Here is a 16,581-nt window from a genome sequence, read left to right as displayed (position 1 = left end):
AGAGCCATCAAGTTGCACTGGTCCTAGCACAGGTTGCTGTGGCACAACCTATCGAACTCAACTTATGCTAATTATTCCAAAACTCCACCTTACAGATCTACCAGAGCGACAAGCCTCCAAGGATAAAAGCAAAGTAAAAAACAAACTAAATATTATAAATGCATATGAAGATCAATCATTAACTTTCTCAAACTTGCCTCACCAGAAGTAACAGCAAATTACAATTCCAATTTCTTAGAAAAAAAATAGATTTTGCTATTTATGTACAAGACAAAGAATTTGACAATATTATGGGCAAGCAGCTTACAACTTACAAAGAAAGTATAGGTATGGAGAACAAATCTTGTGATGTTCTCTCCCTTCCTTCCTTTGTAATAGAAACAAGGCTGTGACTAATTGTTGCCACATTTGGACTTCAAGTACCTCCCTTCCTGATCTAGCTCTGAACTATATTATTTTGATGTCAGAAAGTATTACTTCAAATATAACAGAATTGTGTTACTTAGAGGTAAACTTACTTGATGGTTGCAATTATTGGACTAAAACGGAAGCAAGCACCAGGAGACAGTACATTAGTCTGTAAATGGAAACCTAGTTTCTGCTCTTAACACATTCACCCCTGCTACATGACTTTTCCATCCCTTACATCTCCCCATCAGTAACTGGTGTATACCTTTCTGTCAAGTTCAAAGATGGAGGGAATAGGATTTCCTTGTTTCATAATAATCCTATTTCATCCTATTTTAGTTCAGGCCTAAGGCAACTAAAGTATGGTCCCAGACTAAGGTACCTATGCTGAAAATCTTAAACAGATTCACAGAAAGAAACAAAAGCCTCCGCAACAGGAGTTCAGTTTAAGGTATGAATTCATGTAGTGCTTAGGGTGATCATATTTCTAAGGTAGAGTGCAAGTAGATGTTAAATGATAACAGTTGGTCCCAAAATTTGGTATAAAATTTCTCCCAAACATCAGGTCCTCCCACAGAAGACCCTTTTTATGTTATCAAAACCCTTCAAGGAATGCTCTAGAAAGTTTATTCCATACTTGCCTGTTACTAGGACTTAAAAGGCCAAAGGAAAGGAACCCAAAATGTTCAACCAAGTGCCAACACAGAAAGAAGAAACCCCCTAGGTTGTTAAAACACAGCTAGCTAGCTGTATTTACAGCTTGAATTATTACTGTAAAGCCTGAAAGCTCTTTTGATCAAGTTACCATTCTGTTACAGAACGCATAAACACTGGACAAGCGATTTCTGTCCTAAGGCACTTAGGAGATACACTGCATAAGCACAGACTGTATGCATAAATGAGACTACACTGAACAGTACCTTATATCTAACACATCATCTTACCATTTATCAAGACTTCTATAAATACTGTACAACCCACCAACCCATACAAGAAAGAAATTAGACAGTTCCCTGTTCCCTGAATGTTTACAAAGTACCACCCTGAAGCATGCAGGGAAACCAGTTTCATAGAAAATAGCAATCGTTCATAGCCATCTGCCTTCTTGACTGATTAGAATTGGCCACTGTTTTACTATTACTGAATAAAGCATGCCCAATAAGGCACAAAAAAAGCCACGAAAAGGAAGAGTAGTTTGATAAAATAAAGGTGTTCGAAGAAAAAAAATGTCTAGAGATTCTGATGGCAGTCAAAATGATCTCACCTTTGCAACTGGAGACTGAAGAATTCCAGAAGCAAGATACAGACTTCGATCAGATTTGAGTGGATAGATAGGAAAGGTTTTATTTCATAAGTGTTGAACAGAAAAACAAGAGACAAACTTAGATTATAACCTGGAAGTCTGGGCTTACTGAAGTGCCATTATACCCGGGACGCAGGGCTAAAAAAGGAACAGAACATCAGTGGTGTTCACAGTCACTAAGAAACAGGTACCAGAATTTCTTGGAGACAACCACAGGGATCACAGAACAGGAGACAGTAAGAATTCTTGTTTCCACACTTACTTAAATCATCAGATAGAAAGGAAACAAAGAGGCTAGAAAAAGGCATTTTTAATTCCATAGCTTCTAGAAAGGCAGCAATGTTCATTAGCTCCTACCGTCCAGATACTTTTAAATGGGTTTACGTGCTGTTCCATATCATGGCTGTAAACAAAATCAGCTAAACAAAGCTGTCTTATGTAGTTCTGACAATTATCGCATGGTGATATTGTGAACGACTATACAGAATACATAAATTCTATCATTTCTCCCAAATTAATTGCTTGTTTAGGAATAGCCAAGCACTTTCATAACAGCTGTACAAAACTTAAAAAAAAAATGCAGTGACCTACACGCAAGGGGCCAACAAATCCCTATTAACACCAGCCTCAGTTTACTCCACACTGGCATATTTGTTGCCATTACCTTGAGAAAAAAAATAATTGTGTCCTCCCTGGAAATCCAGCAGCAGTTTTGAGCTAGTGTGTACTGTGAGACTATACAAAAGGATGAATGCTCACATTGAATGCTCATAGAAAGATCACTGCTTTTTCACCCAAAAGATAACCAACCAAGATAAGTGCCAGACAAACAGATGGACGCACACTGTAAATAAGGAAAGAGAAGACTACTAAAAATACTTGTTCAAAGTATTTTTACTAGACTTTAGACTACATCTAAAGGAATACTCTGAAATCTTGAAAACAGATTTTGTTGCAAGATACAGCATGCCAGCATTAAATTCCTTTTTCATTAATCCATGGATGCTTTGGCTTCTGTTTCACCCCCTAGGCAGGGGGCAGTCAAAATCCTCATTAGGAAGTGATCTGCAGCTAGGCACCAGGGAACAGGAAAGAGTACATTCTGCAGGCTTTAAAATCTTAGTCAAGACACTGCTTAGAAATAAGAGAGAGCAGCAGGTACATTTTCATTGCCATCTGCTGGATACAATGGACAACTCTAATGAAAGCTAGAAAGCACTGTTTTTCATTTAACACTATCACCATATACTAATAGCTCCCTCCTCTCCATATACTACCTAAACAAAAATCAAAATTGAAGCTATCTCAATAAATGATTTTTATCCCCCCAGACTCTGTCAGTGCACCCAAGAAAGCAAGTTTGAAAATAAATATTTGAGTGAGTATACATGTTACTACCTCTGAGAATTCAGGAGGTTCTCACAGTGGAAATTTTCTATTAGAGTTGAAGAGAAGAAATTGATGTCTAGACTGCAAAACGTATTTCTACATCAAGTCCATGTTATCTCCCATTCCAGAATGTTTAATATTACTTTTTGAAGAAAGCAGTGCAATGAAAAAATTATAAGACAAGTTTGTTTTTGCCCCTCTTCCCTAAAGCATATTCATCCCATTCAAAACCAGAAGGATCTACACAGCTGTAGTGATAGAAACAAACCTGTTTGTCTCAATAAAATGAAACAGAACACTCAAGAGACAAGTAATTTCTGTTGCAAGTCTAGCACAGAAAATATCCTAGAATTTGAGGCTGGATACATACATATTTAATAATATAGAGAGAATCAAAGTTTGGCTTTATCTCTAAGATAAGCCAACTTTCTGAATTCTGCAAATCATTATGAATGTCCTGGCTGTTCAGATTGCAAAGATTCATTAAATATCTCTGAAGTTTGCTGAAATCACTGATGTTACAGATACGTATAATTTCTCATAACAGACATCCTGGCCTTTCCTCTTGTGATAAAATTCCTGGAGACTGATGAGATGACCCTCTTGGTCTACTGGGTCTTTTAGACAATCTACTGAATTATCTGGATTCAGAAAAAAAAAGGAAAAAGAATAGACATGAAAGTGGGTCTGGCACGAAATTGATATAATTGGTATAATAGAAGCAAAAATAGACTGTACTCCCACGTCCTCAAATACAAAAATCATAATTGCTGATGTGAAAAAAACAACAATTGTTAATAAACAGATATTCTGCTCTTCAATGCTCCATATGGCAGCCTGATGGATTAAACACCAGCAGAGTGTTGATCACTCTAAAAGCTCATATTGAGATGATCTGGGAAATCTATCTACAATTTACAAATTCTGGTTAATTTAATTAAAATGCTGCATCACTAAGTGCCTTAATATGTAGAAAGCCATAAGCTTCTGAGGTTTCTGGCACATACACGCCTGCTTACAAAAGAAGCTAGAGAACTAACTGGTGAAAATCTCCTTTTTATCTAGGAATGCACAAAGGATGACTCTTAAACCAGAATAAAAGAAATAAATTTGAGAATACATGCAGGGAGAAGAGAGCAGAAAAAAATCCAATAGACAAACAGAAGGACAAGGGATAGAAGAAGACTAAAGATGTCTGTGCATGAAGGAAAAGCAGTCCAGGCACTGCACTGAGTGCTTCTTCGAAAGGGATCAGCGCTTGATGAGTTATAAATAGTTAGATTGTATATTCATAGGGAGAGATATTCAGGAGAGGAACTGCAAAAATCTTACAATAAGTTTTCATATTCTACTGAATACTGCAGAAAAATGAAAAAGCAATGGCTAGGAGAAGCACATATGGATCAAGGCCTTTCTGGCCTCATAAAATATGACTGGATCCAAAACCATTTATAAAGTTCTTGTGCATTTGAAAAGAGCTGTATTGCAGATTGCCCTTGAGTTTGCAGATGGGGAAGAAGATTGGGAAGAACGGGTTTCAGTGTCTAAAATATGAAACAATGCGTGTATGTGAGGGGATGAAGGCCAGGAAGGCCCAAAAGAGAAGGAGTCCATGATCAGCATGCTTGGCCAAAGGTAAATCCATTACCCTAGTCTACCTTTTTAAGGAAGCCTTGAGATTTGGCTTCTTCAACTGATACACCGCATACATGATCAATTAGCTTAGTTTAGCTAAGGTAACCACCCATTCTCACTTGTGGTGCCAACACCAACAAGTGTCAAAACGGGCTGAGCCTCAAAGATCCTTTCTTAGCTAGAAGCATGGCTGGATGAAAGAATACATTCCTACCCTAAATCCCCTTACAAAACAAATAAACAACAACAACAACAAAAAAACCAAAACATTACAAATGAGCAAACGAATAAACTACTGGAATCTGGAAGCAGATGACTAATGGGGGAAAGAGACAGAAAACCTCTTCTATATCTGCAGGAAGTCAGAACTAAAGGAAGCCAAGGCATTTCCAGCACACTCATTACTGCCTCTGGAACGAATCCAAGCACTTCAACTTTTTCCACTTAAAATCCATTTTTGTTCTTCATAAGCTAAAGAGAAGTTAGCAGATGAAGATGAGAACAGTTTTCCAGGTATAACTGCTAACATTTCAAAGGGTTCTGGAAAGTCACATTAACAAGGAGCTGCTGTGGAAGATCAGACAGAACAGCAGGTCCCCTGCTACCATTGTTTCAGTTTGCTGTAATTTAAAGCACGTTTTTTTTCCCCCCCTCTCCTGTTTCCATTTTAAAAACACTCTGGAGCCAAAATAAAGTTACAGAAGGAAGCAATAGTAAGTTTCCTCAGAACCACAATAGCTTAGGCTCATTTCTTGTTAAAAATACTGATTAATTTTGGATTTTTTTCTGTTATATAATTATCTGTATTACTCTGTTTATTTGGAAAAAAACAGAAGCACTCACTTCAGAATAACAATTTATCCTCCAGACAGGCAGATAAAGTTCTGCCTGAAAGACAGAGAATAGGGCATGTGAAGTTGGAAAGATCTTGTGATGTAAGTCTAGCACAGTATCATAAAGGAAGACAATCACCTGTTAAAGAACACTCCAGCCATGCTTCTACAGTGTGCATGAAAAGGAAGAATGCTGATATTTTACAAGGATTAACCTTATACTACTATTTCCAGCATTAAGAGAACTTGATCTGGAGTAAATAAAAACAAAGCCATATGCTTAGTGAACAAAATCCATATTTTTAAAAAGCCCAATCACATTTATATTTCAAACTCCAATGCCATCTCTATGTTCCTAGATGGACTATCTCCATCTACTTTTTAGAACACATATCTGAGCATGATGGAGCCAAAGGTAATCATTTCCCTCTTCAGACAGGAGGGTACAGAACTTCTATGCTATCACAAGCATTAGGACCAAAACAAATATAGTGCCTAAGACTGAATGCTAGGTTGGAAAAAACCCACCTTCCTTCCCCTAGCCTTCTGTTTCAGAGAGACCAAGTAGGCTGCTTTCAAAACAAAAGCAAGTGATAACTAAACAAAAGCAGATCTGAAAGGTGAGCAAACCCCACAAGCCACGCAGTCATTATCAGTGTGCCGATAGTGCACTTGTTAAAAATGTATATTTTAATTTTCTGTATTGCTAAAGGTCCCAATTTGCCCAGGGATCTAGCTAAGCTGCCATTTTCTACCACGACAGAGTCTAATCTTTATTTAATGGATTTAGCATCTATCTTCACTAGAGTGGTCTCTAAGGGAAAGGGGAGGGGAGTATGAAGGGGGCACGAAGAGATGATCAGAGCCCCCCTCTCCTTCATCCATCCGGCGCTCATGTTTGTGTTCAAAATTCAATTACCTCCTTATTGATACTTCACAGAGATATTTAAGCTGCAAACATGAAGCCCTGATTTCCCAGGGGGCCATGCCCCTCTCTATTTCACTGCTCTGCTTCCCCCAGGGTGAATTCCTAAGGCGTCCATATTAATAGGTAATCAGTCACAATTCATTTATTAAACAGCTAGCAAGGTTTATCAGCCTGCTCTGATTAGCCAGAAGAAGCCACTGAATTCCTAATTTATTTATGGAAATGTAAGTGTCTTTTTGAATTCCATTCATGAAAGAGCGGGGTGCTGTGGATCTGGCATGCAGAATTCTAACAGGAAAGCAGCAGGAAACACGGGACCTGGGGGCCCTGCAGCTTCAGCCTGGGAAACACACAACAGTGACCCCAGCTCAATAGATTTAGGGCCTCGTGCAAACATTCACGAAACAGCTCTTCAGAAGCAGGCGTTGCCACCCACTGCAACCACAGAAAGAGGTCCTTACATGGGGCAGGTTATGTGGTTAAGCAACACCATGAATCTGCGATGAAGTAATGAACAAACAGAATATTAAAGAAAAGTTTCATAAATAAAACATTCAGAGTAGCGCTGAAGACAACTGCCATGGAACACATATACAAGTTTACACATAAAATTCAGCTCTTTGAAATATTCAGAAGACCAAAAGTTTCAAAGTTACTTTTCTAATCATAATTCCAATTGAAACTTTAAAAAATGCAAACACTGCCACTGCATTTTCCATATAGCAGCATCCTCGAGCTTCTGTCTTATATTACCAGAAAGTAAAAACAGCTAATAAGAAAAAAAAAAAAATAATCATTCTTCTCTGTTGTTGAAATGAGAAATGGAGAAATCAATAGAAAGCAGACCTTGAAGAAAGACAACTTACACATACGCTTACTTATGGTAATCAGGATACAGTTTCTGATAACACAAAGCTTATATACAGCCCTCTGAATGTTCGAGGCCACCAAGGCTAAAAGCCATTTTTTTTGTTCTTCCATAGAATCATTAAGGTTGGAAAAGACCTCTAAGATCATCTCATCCAACCATCAACCCAACCCATCCCCACCACACCGACTAACCACGTCCTTCAGTGACACATCTACACTGCTCTTGAACACCTCCTGGGATGGTGACTCCACCACTTCCTTAAGAATTCATTACACAAAAAAAAAAAAAAAAAAAAATTCAACAGCATATTAAAACTTATTTAACAACCCTACTTCAGCTACACTGGCACAACCCGCACTCTGAAATAAAAATATATGATTTCCTCTCAAGTTACAGTGGTCAAACACGAAAAGATGTAGTGCATGCAATAAAAACATTCCAAATACTGGCAGGAACGAGCGTCTGAATTCTTCTATGACCAGAACTTGTATGTTTTTGGTATTTAAAGTCGGGTTGCATAGGAAAACAAATTATGGAAGAAGCATCTTTCACTACTCAAAAAGCAATCAAGCGATTAACTGTTACCTGTCTATGTTTTACACAGATGAGGGTAATTCAGGGCATTTTTCAAGATTTCCAAATATCTTTCCTTAACTACTTAAAGACGACTCAATTCTGGAACAACTGGCAGACATCACATGGTTTTACAGCAGGTCCCAACATCTAATCAGGACACGGCTCCCAATAGTCAGGCTCTCCAAGCCTCATTGCTTGGGAACTGCGAATGATACCAGCAAAAATAAAACAACTTGTTCCCCTCCTGAATTTAGCCATACTTCACTTTTTCCCCCTTCAGCAGTAAATTCACAATAGCAATTTCAGTCTATGACTGTAGAATAAATAAGACCAAACTCACCACTGAGCAGGACGTTTGTGCATGTTTCTTATTGTGAAGCTCACTGAACTTCAAACTCCACATTATTTTCACTCCCTTAATATACAAGCTCCTTATCATACAGAAAACAGCAGCATCATTTGGAGTAGACATCCAGTGAATGCTGCCCAAATGTGTCGGAGAACACAAGCTATAATTAATTTGCAGTTATTTGTAGTCTTCACAGATTGGAAGAGAGCTTTCAAAACACACTAAGTGAAAGCAGTGCAGCACTCTTCCTAAAATTGCAGTCAATGCTCCAGGAGATGCAAGCTGCTGTCATCACATCAAACATTTCTTCCCTGGTTATGTTTAGCATCTAAATTATTATACAACGCTGCTTCCATTAGTTCACACACCCAACCAATGGGCTTACCTGCACAGTTCCTGTAGCACTGCGACAGAGAACACAGCATTACGATCTTAAACAGCTTGACGCGTCTTCAAACTGATCACCAGGAAGTCCATTTTAGTCTAACTGAATCTGATACAGAATGCCCAGCAGAACCCACCTTGATACTGTGTATCCACTGAGCTCAAGACAGAACTGCAATTCATGGCCCAGCATGAAATCCAGAGGAAGGGTTTCAAAATTAAAAACAGTGTTACACATGCATTCCTTCTTTCTAAATGCCATTTAATAACAAGTGGTGGTGAACACCTATTACTCTGCAAGTTACTGTTCATTCTTTTGTGCTGTCTCATCTAGTCATCTACCTCAAGCATTCATTTCTAGCGCTCCCATAACAAAGCCCATCTACTTCTAACGTTACTGCAGTAACAAACCACATGGTTACAATAAAGGATGGGATAGTTATTTCCTGTCTTTCTTGCATATACAGTTGATGCTAGTAGCACTATACTTGAAGTGGCTTATGAAAATTATTTCCCACGCTCTTTAAATATACAATAAACACAACTATAGTTTGTGTGACAACAGTTTATATGCAGAGCAGAGTACAGTTTAGGATAGAAATGAGAATCTCTAATTGACACCATGGAGGAAATTAGTCTGTAGTTGCATATGCTGTATTTTGCTGATGAAAAATCAGGTTATCATTTGAGAAAAAAAAAAAAGTATTATGAGAACTTTAATGACAAGAGGTTATTAAGACCCTTATCGTAGACCTCACTGGAAATTTAATATTTCCAACAGCAGAGAGCCCCCTAGAGCTACTGGAGGAAAACAGTTCAGCAATCTAATGCTGCTTATTCCAACTTCAGGCTCCTCCAAACTCTCCTCCAACTACTGATCAGAACCAACTGCATCTGGACTAGAACAGAGATTAAAATCTCAAGTGAGAAAACAGAAACCACATTTCAACTTGAAATAAAAAACGATCCAATAAAACATAGGAAAGCAACTGAACTACATCATTTAGCTTTACTGTCACAACTTACAGCTGTGAAGAGTACTAAACACATCTTAAACCTCTTTTCACTGTGAATAAAAATTACAGTAAAATTTCAGGAAAAGTAAAATCACCCATTTTTTCAGAACCAACCAATAAAATACAGCACTGGGAGACAGAAAACTGAACCACGGCACACCAACCACAGGTCTGCTTCCACATGCTGAGAGCCCAAGTTAACACTAACAGTTATAAGCCTAACCTTCTGCGTGTTAATTCATCAGACTTACCATGATTTAAGTTTGCAGTGTGCTCAGGGAACAACAAGCTCTTGGACACTTTAAAAAAAAATCCACAAACAGCCTTCAAACATGCTTTCATGGGGAAGTATAAAGTAATGTTTTATTACCAAAATAAATTTCTAAGATCAAGCACTTCACTGGAAGGGGGAGGTGAAGAACAAACTTGCAATGAATATGATGAGAAGTAGTATGTTTCCTCTGCTGGCACAGGCATTAAGCCTTTTTTGATCTCCAGCTAGAACTCAGAAAGCCACAACAAAACCTTTCTGTACAGATGGGGACCATTCAAAATGTCTTAGTACCCAGACAAATCCACAGTAGAATCAAAAGTTGTACTTTTAATATGAAAGTAGACAATAAGTAGAAGCTTGTTAAAAAGGCATGTTGTAAAATCTCCACCACTGTTAATTCATTTTAGCCAGAGGTGACTTTTTCTTTCCCCTAGAAGACAGTTTTTATGCAAGGGAATTGACAATAAATTAATTCAAAGCTTCCTCCCTATGTGTTCAGGCTGTACTTCTGAGAATGCCCTTTGTAGGATGTTCTAAAAATCAAAGAGAAATGCTGTCTTGAAATCCGAGCCTTTTTCAGAAAACTGTCCTCAGACCTGAAATCAGAGATACCTACACCTGAAGAGTAACAGGCAAGCAAGAGAAACAAAAGACTATTGGCAACGCTTAATCCATACAGTGGCTGGAATTAATTGGTATAACCTATCTTAACTTGTCCTGAATTTACCAAGGTTATTCATGTTGACTTGGGCTAAAATGGTTCTTCTGAAAACAGATGGTACTAAAACTCTTTGTTTAACAAGATATTTGTTTCATTTCCTTCCCCTCTCTGAAGATCACTATCCTATTGTCTGACCCTATAGACCTGCTGCATAGCCTCATGATCTCCTATCATAAAAAAACCACCAACAAACTACTTTCACCCATCTTTTTCCTTTAGAAGAACTGCTGTGAACATATTTGCTTTCTCTTCATATCTTGCAGGCACAATTATAATCTGCCACTTCTTTTTCTAAAATGTCTTCTTAAAAGCTTCATATTTAACCTAACATACATAAACACAGAATAAAGAGACGGGAACTGTCTCACCTCCTGAACGACAGCACAAACTCTGCAAGACTCATCAGACTGCCCAGAAGTAATATTCCAACTTTTATAGTAAAACATGAAAATATGATCTGCCAGATTCATATCTCAATAACTAACCCAGCAGCCACATGCATGCACAACAGATAGTCTACTGTAAACAACAGCCCAGCTATCAGATAGGATATCTCACTATTATGCAATTACTATGTATTAGGCAAATACATACTTCTTAACAATTATAGTGGAGAAAACGTTTTCAATTTCCTATTTCATTCCTAGAAAAACTGCAAAAAAGAGGCAGGGTCTCCCTTTCCCCCTGTCATTTCCAAGCTTCCCTCTTTGGTCATTCAGCCCTGTGAATAATTCCATTCTCTCTTCACAGCTTCCCCAAGTTGTAGCAATGTGAATTTCATTCTTCCTTTGTCTCAGCCAGCATTGAAACAGAGGAGACCTGTTGTGACCTACACTATTTCTGGCAGAAAACATCCTTCTGATCTAACAAGCTTTATCTGGCAACTCTAACACAGCTCTTAAAAATAAATCTGAAAAACTAAAAGCTATTATCCTGCAGCTCTCCCTGTCATGCACATAGGATGCTCCAAAAGTAATACTTCCTATTTATTTACATGGAAATTGCAACAGATACAAAGAGCACAATAACACTGCTTGATAAAGCAAATCCTCAGCTACAAAACACTAACATTCAACATAGTCAGCATCCTTAGCTGTGCATTTCTGCCAGCAATGAACAAGACCCTGCACGCAGTGCTCATGAAAATCTGTCTGGCTACCTAGAATATGGTTTCTCTCTCACCCTGCTGCCACCATTGCTGAAATGCACTACCCACTAAGCTCGCATTCACTGTTTGGTCTCCACAAACATTCAGTAAGTGTCAATAAATGTCCAGCGGGTGCAACTTTTTCTAAATACAGGAATTTGATGACACACCTTTGTTCCATCCACACTTCCATGTCAGACACCATATCGTCAGGCATAGACACAGTACTGCAGATTAAGCCTTATAAAGGTAAAGTAGAGAGAGACAATCACATCCCTCTCCCTGCTGGTCACCCCTCTTTTGATGCAGCCCAGGATACCACTGGTATTCTGGGCTGCAAGTGCACACTGCTGGCTTATGTCCAGCTTTCCGTCCACCAGGAGCCCCAAGTCCTTTTTGGCAGGCCTGTTCTTAAGGAGTTCATTGCTAGTCTGTATTCATACTTGGTATTGCCTCAACACAACTGCACTTGATCTTGCAAAATCTCATGACATTTCTCAAGACTGGCCTCCACCTGGACTCAGAACCACTGACAACAATCCTCTGGCTACGGCAACTGACCCAATTCTTTATCCACCTAGTAGTGCAACCTTCAAATCCACTGCTCTCCAATTTAGAGGTAAGGATGTGTAGTGTAGGACCACACTGGCAAGAAGATTCAGCCTCTATTCCCATACCATCAACATCCACCTCTGACCTCGTGGGCCAACATCATAGAATAAGAAACACTGCTTTTGGATCAGCGCTCGTAATTTTACCTCAAACCCACTGATACATTCAAAAATTAATTCCTATAGGAGAACACAATCAGAAAGTTTTCATTCTGTGCCATGTAGATTGGTCGGCTCTCTGTCCTAACCCCTCAAAAGCTCATAGCCATTAAACTATCTCTGCTAGGACACAGATAAATATAGTACCTTATTACAAGATTGCTTTTCTATCTTACATCCAGATTTCAGTGCGTAACAAAATGCAAATAGCTATCATTTTGACACATTGATCTTTGAAACAAAACCCACTACGTTTCATTATAGCCAAACTAAACTTCCATGCATGAAGGATCAGTATTACAGAAGACGGGGCTTAGACATTAAAGAAAACTAAGTTCAGCTGTGTAGAGACAAAGAGCAGGTTCAGACTGAGAATGGAGAAGAAGAACACAGCCATTCTCAGTAGCAGCACATCACAGCAATAAACTCGCTGTGCTAAGGGAGAACATCAGAGCAGAGTCCTCCATTCCTTTCCCTCCCCCCATAAAGCATACATTTCCGCAGGAGATATATGGGAACTAGTTATGAAAGTCAAGCAATTAAAAAGCATTTCAGGGGTATTCACAGGACCGAACCAGCCACAAGTGCCTGACAGTTCTACGTGTGTGCCGGTCCCTGGAGAGCCATCACACTTCAATTACTATCACTAACATTAGTCATTATCAGGCTGGCTGCAGTCCCTCGGGAAGGCAGCTTGTGATGACAATATCCAGCCCCTCCTTGTAAAACAATTCATTAGGCAAAGCGGAACAGCTGGGGCAGCCACGTGCAGGCCCTCAGGCCGACCGCCCGCCAGGGCCTGCAGCCCCCCCTTCTCCTTCAGCTGTAATGGCCCCTGGGGACGCCCTGGGTTTAATCAGTGTTCCTTATACGCAGGGGAAGCATTTGATTGCAAACTTAAACTAATGGCACTTGGAAGGTTATGACAATCAGCAGATAAGAGGCTTTAGAGCATTTTTATCTTGTTCTAATGCTCACAAGCTAATGAGGCAATAAGAGACAGATACTATCAGACTTGGTCCAGCAACATCACACACAGGGTACTGCATTCGCTGGTAATGCAAGAGGTGAGGTGGCAAGTTCATTATTGACCCCGTGGAAGATTTCATGCTCAGAACAGTCGAAATCACACAGTGTAACAACAAAATACTATGAGGCCGTTCATGTAGCCTTGTACATGTTGTCACTTGATCCAAACCAGAAGAAACTAAAAAGAAAATACAGCAATGCCCCACCAACATCTGCTCAGTCTGATGGACAAGTACACTATTTCCTTTCTCAGAACACAGACCAGTCCTTACATACTGAATCGTAACTCCATTGCTTTCAAGCTAGAAGGCCAGATGTACCACTAAACAGGTAAATAACCCCTGGTGTTAGCATGGATAAAAACTAACAATTTTTTAACCTTCATATGCTTTGCAAATAGAAGTATTTTCACATATAGAAGGCAAAAGGATTTTAAGTAATAGATACAGATCAGCTGCAAAGGTTTGAAATCCCCTGCCAAAGCATCTTTCATGATTTGTATGGCATTTTTGTGTTTCTTAAACCATAATGGAAAAATGCACATAACCTTATGCTTGATCAAACTTTCCCCTATCTTCAATTCCTCCACTGACAGTAGTCCACAAGTTATCCTGTCAGAATAAGAGTAGCAAAAAATAGACTTCTGACAGTATAATGTAAGAACATTTTGTTTGTAGTCATGTTTCTTTTTGCATCAAGCACGTGGCAGGTAGAAATGCTTTAATGTGACAGTCCATTCCCTTACTTTTGTGGCTAAAAAGCTCTTCAGTCAAGCCCTATTTGACCCCCTGCTTGTCTACACAAGTGATGGTGCTTTCACCGTTCATTTAAACTGAGACACATAAGAGTCTGTGTATGCTGAGAATCTCTCTCTTCCTGTGCTTAAAGAATGATACTGAATGCACTGTATATCCATACACAGAAAAATGGGTTCCCTAGCCTCAGTTGCACAGATGTAATCAGCTCTGTGGATAGAAGTTTCTGGAAGACTATTCCTCATCCCATAAGAGTGTGAAAGCCATCACTTCCATATAAAAATCTCTAAGTCTCTTGTTCCAAACCAGGCTGCTCAGGTGGAAGCAAACAACAGTTTCACCTGAGATCTCCTACTCAAAGTTGATGAGCTGAACCAAGTGCCTCATGCTATTACATTCAAGTGAGACTATAGAATGCAGGTACTGAATTGACTTACTTCTAGAACAGAACTTACATAGCAGAATCATCAGATCACTGCATGATGTGGACTACAAGGGCTCAGGAGTTCACCTACTCAAAAGAGAGTCAATTACAGAGTCAGACTGCATCACTCAAAGTTTTATTCAGTCCGGCCTGGAAAACCTCCAAGAATGGAGACTGCACAATCACTCTGGTAGTTGAACATGTTCAGCTGCTTGACTGACCAGTGCTAGTACTCCAGATGTCCTCACAAAGCACAAATTACTGCTTTGATAAGCATACTAAAAATCCTTCAAAAAACTAATGTTGATTTGATGAATGATTCCAGAGATTTCAAAGCAGTATGTTCAGCTGGTTTCCAGATTAATCAGATATTTTCTTCCCCTTTAACACTGAAAAGACTCCCCTCCCCTAACTACTAGAATTATTTAGAACAACATTCACTCTATCAACAAACTCAACAACTCTTTTCCAGAAAGGATTCATTGCAGAATTTCTTCATACTATTAAACAAACTAGAAGAGAGCTTTGAGAGAAGATGTTCAATTATTTAGGAAGGAATGCCAAGGTACAACTTAAAGTATTATTTATTAATTTTTAAGGCAAGCAGCACAAAGTACCTTTCACATCTACAAACTAGAACTGGAGATGTAAATAAGAGGAAAGAATGAGGAAAAAAAGGCAGACATCTCAATAAGATCAGATACAAAGTGTCTCACTATTCAGTTTTTACTGACAATTGCTGTTGCATTGGTCACCACTCATTACGATCAACAGTAGTTTTAATATTATGGATATGTGCCAAGTACTTAGCATGTGATCCTTACACAGAACTTTGGAAACCCAGTTACTAGACCCAGACAGACGTTGTCTAACACTTGAAAAATCACCTTCCAGTATTTCTACCATTAGTCTTCAGAATTAACAAACAAGCAATGGCAGATGTAAGAGCATTGGGAATGCTAAGATGTCATCTATGTACATTTAAAAATTATCTACACAGTCATAGAGTTTATGTTGTGTATTATTACGTTCCTTCCACAAAAGATGCCCAAACGACTTAGAAAAACTTCAATAAGCTGCATCCAGGGCTTTTGATGAAAGTTTGACTTTCACAGTTACTTTAATTATTTAAAAATGCCATGGAAAGAAAACATTTACTGAACTTTTTAGTACACTAAAAATCATAGACAAATAATCCAACCTGAAATATATAATTAACAAATGATTCTGCATACATAGCATGCAGAGAACATACTGATAAAAGTGTCAACAACAGGCAAACGAAATAACTGCAGAGAGAAATTACAGGAGTTTGAACTTCTGACACATTTAAGAGAGTTCCAGGATTTTCTCCTTTGCCAACTCTGATAGTATATACCTCCTTCTGCAGCAAGCAGAGACATCAATGCCTGAAGATTAGAATGCTATATTAGTACTCTCCACTGAAATCTACAACAGCACTTTCCCCTTAGAGTTAGGGACAGAGAGAAAGGCTGAGATGCAAACATTTCTGAAACCTTCAGAAACACTGTTTCTACTTTGCAAGCAGACAGACCTTATATCTCAATCCCTAACAATCCATATAGCATTTTTCCATTTTTTTTTTTTTTTTTTTTTTTTAAACAACAGAACAGTTACCTGGATACAGCATTGTTTTATGCTAAAAATGCATAATTTATGCACATGGTTAATATATTTTATATCATTAGAGCATGTCTCCCTAATTTTGTATTTAGGAACACTTTTGACCAACCATTTTTTCTGCACGT

At 38.6% G+C, this 16,581-nt stretch overlaps 1 protein-coding gene across 2 annotated transcripts in view; it reads right to left on the bottom strand.

Moving 5' to 3' along the window:
• Positions 1 to 16,581, bottom strand: part of LIN52 (lin-52 DREAM MuvB core complex component) — a 38,676-nt gene that overhangs the window by 14,263 nt on the left and 7,832 nt on the right. Inside the window, exon 7 of one of the 2 annotated variants that reach the window (XM_052694157.1) lies at positions 15,349 to 16,221. The exons of the other annotated variant lie outside the window; for it this stretch is intronic. The gene's annotated coding sequence lies outside the window, so the exon portion shown is untranslated. Of the gene's footprint in view, positions 1 to 15,348; positions 16,222 to 16,581 lie in introns of those variants that run through there. 2 annotated transcript variants of the gene reach the window in all.

The sequence above is a fragment of the Tympanuchus pallidicinctus genome, unplaced genomic scaffold (genome assembly GCF_026119805.1).
Source record: "Tympanuchus pallidicinctus isolate F22 unplaced genomic scaffold, pur_lepc_1.0 scaffold3, whole genome shotgun sequence".
NCBI classification, from domain to species: Eukaryota; Metazoa; Chordata; class Aves; order Galliformes; family Phasianidae; genus Tympanuchus; species Tympanuchus pallidicinctus.
The sequence above is the reverse complement of the archived record's forward strand: the minus strand, read 5'-3'. Positions and strand labels throughout refer to the sequence as shown.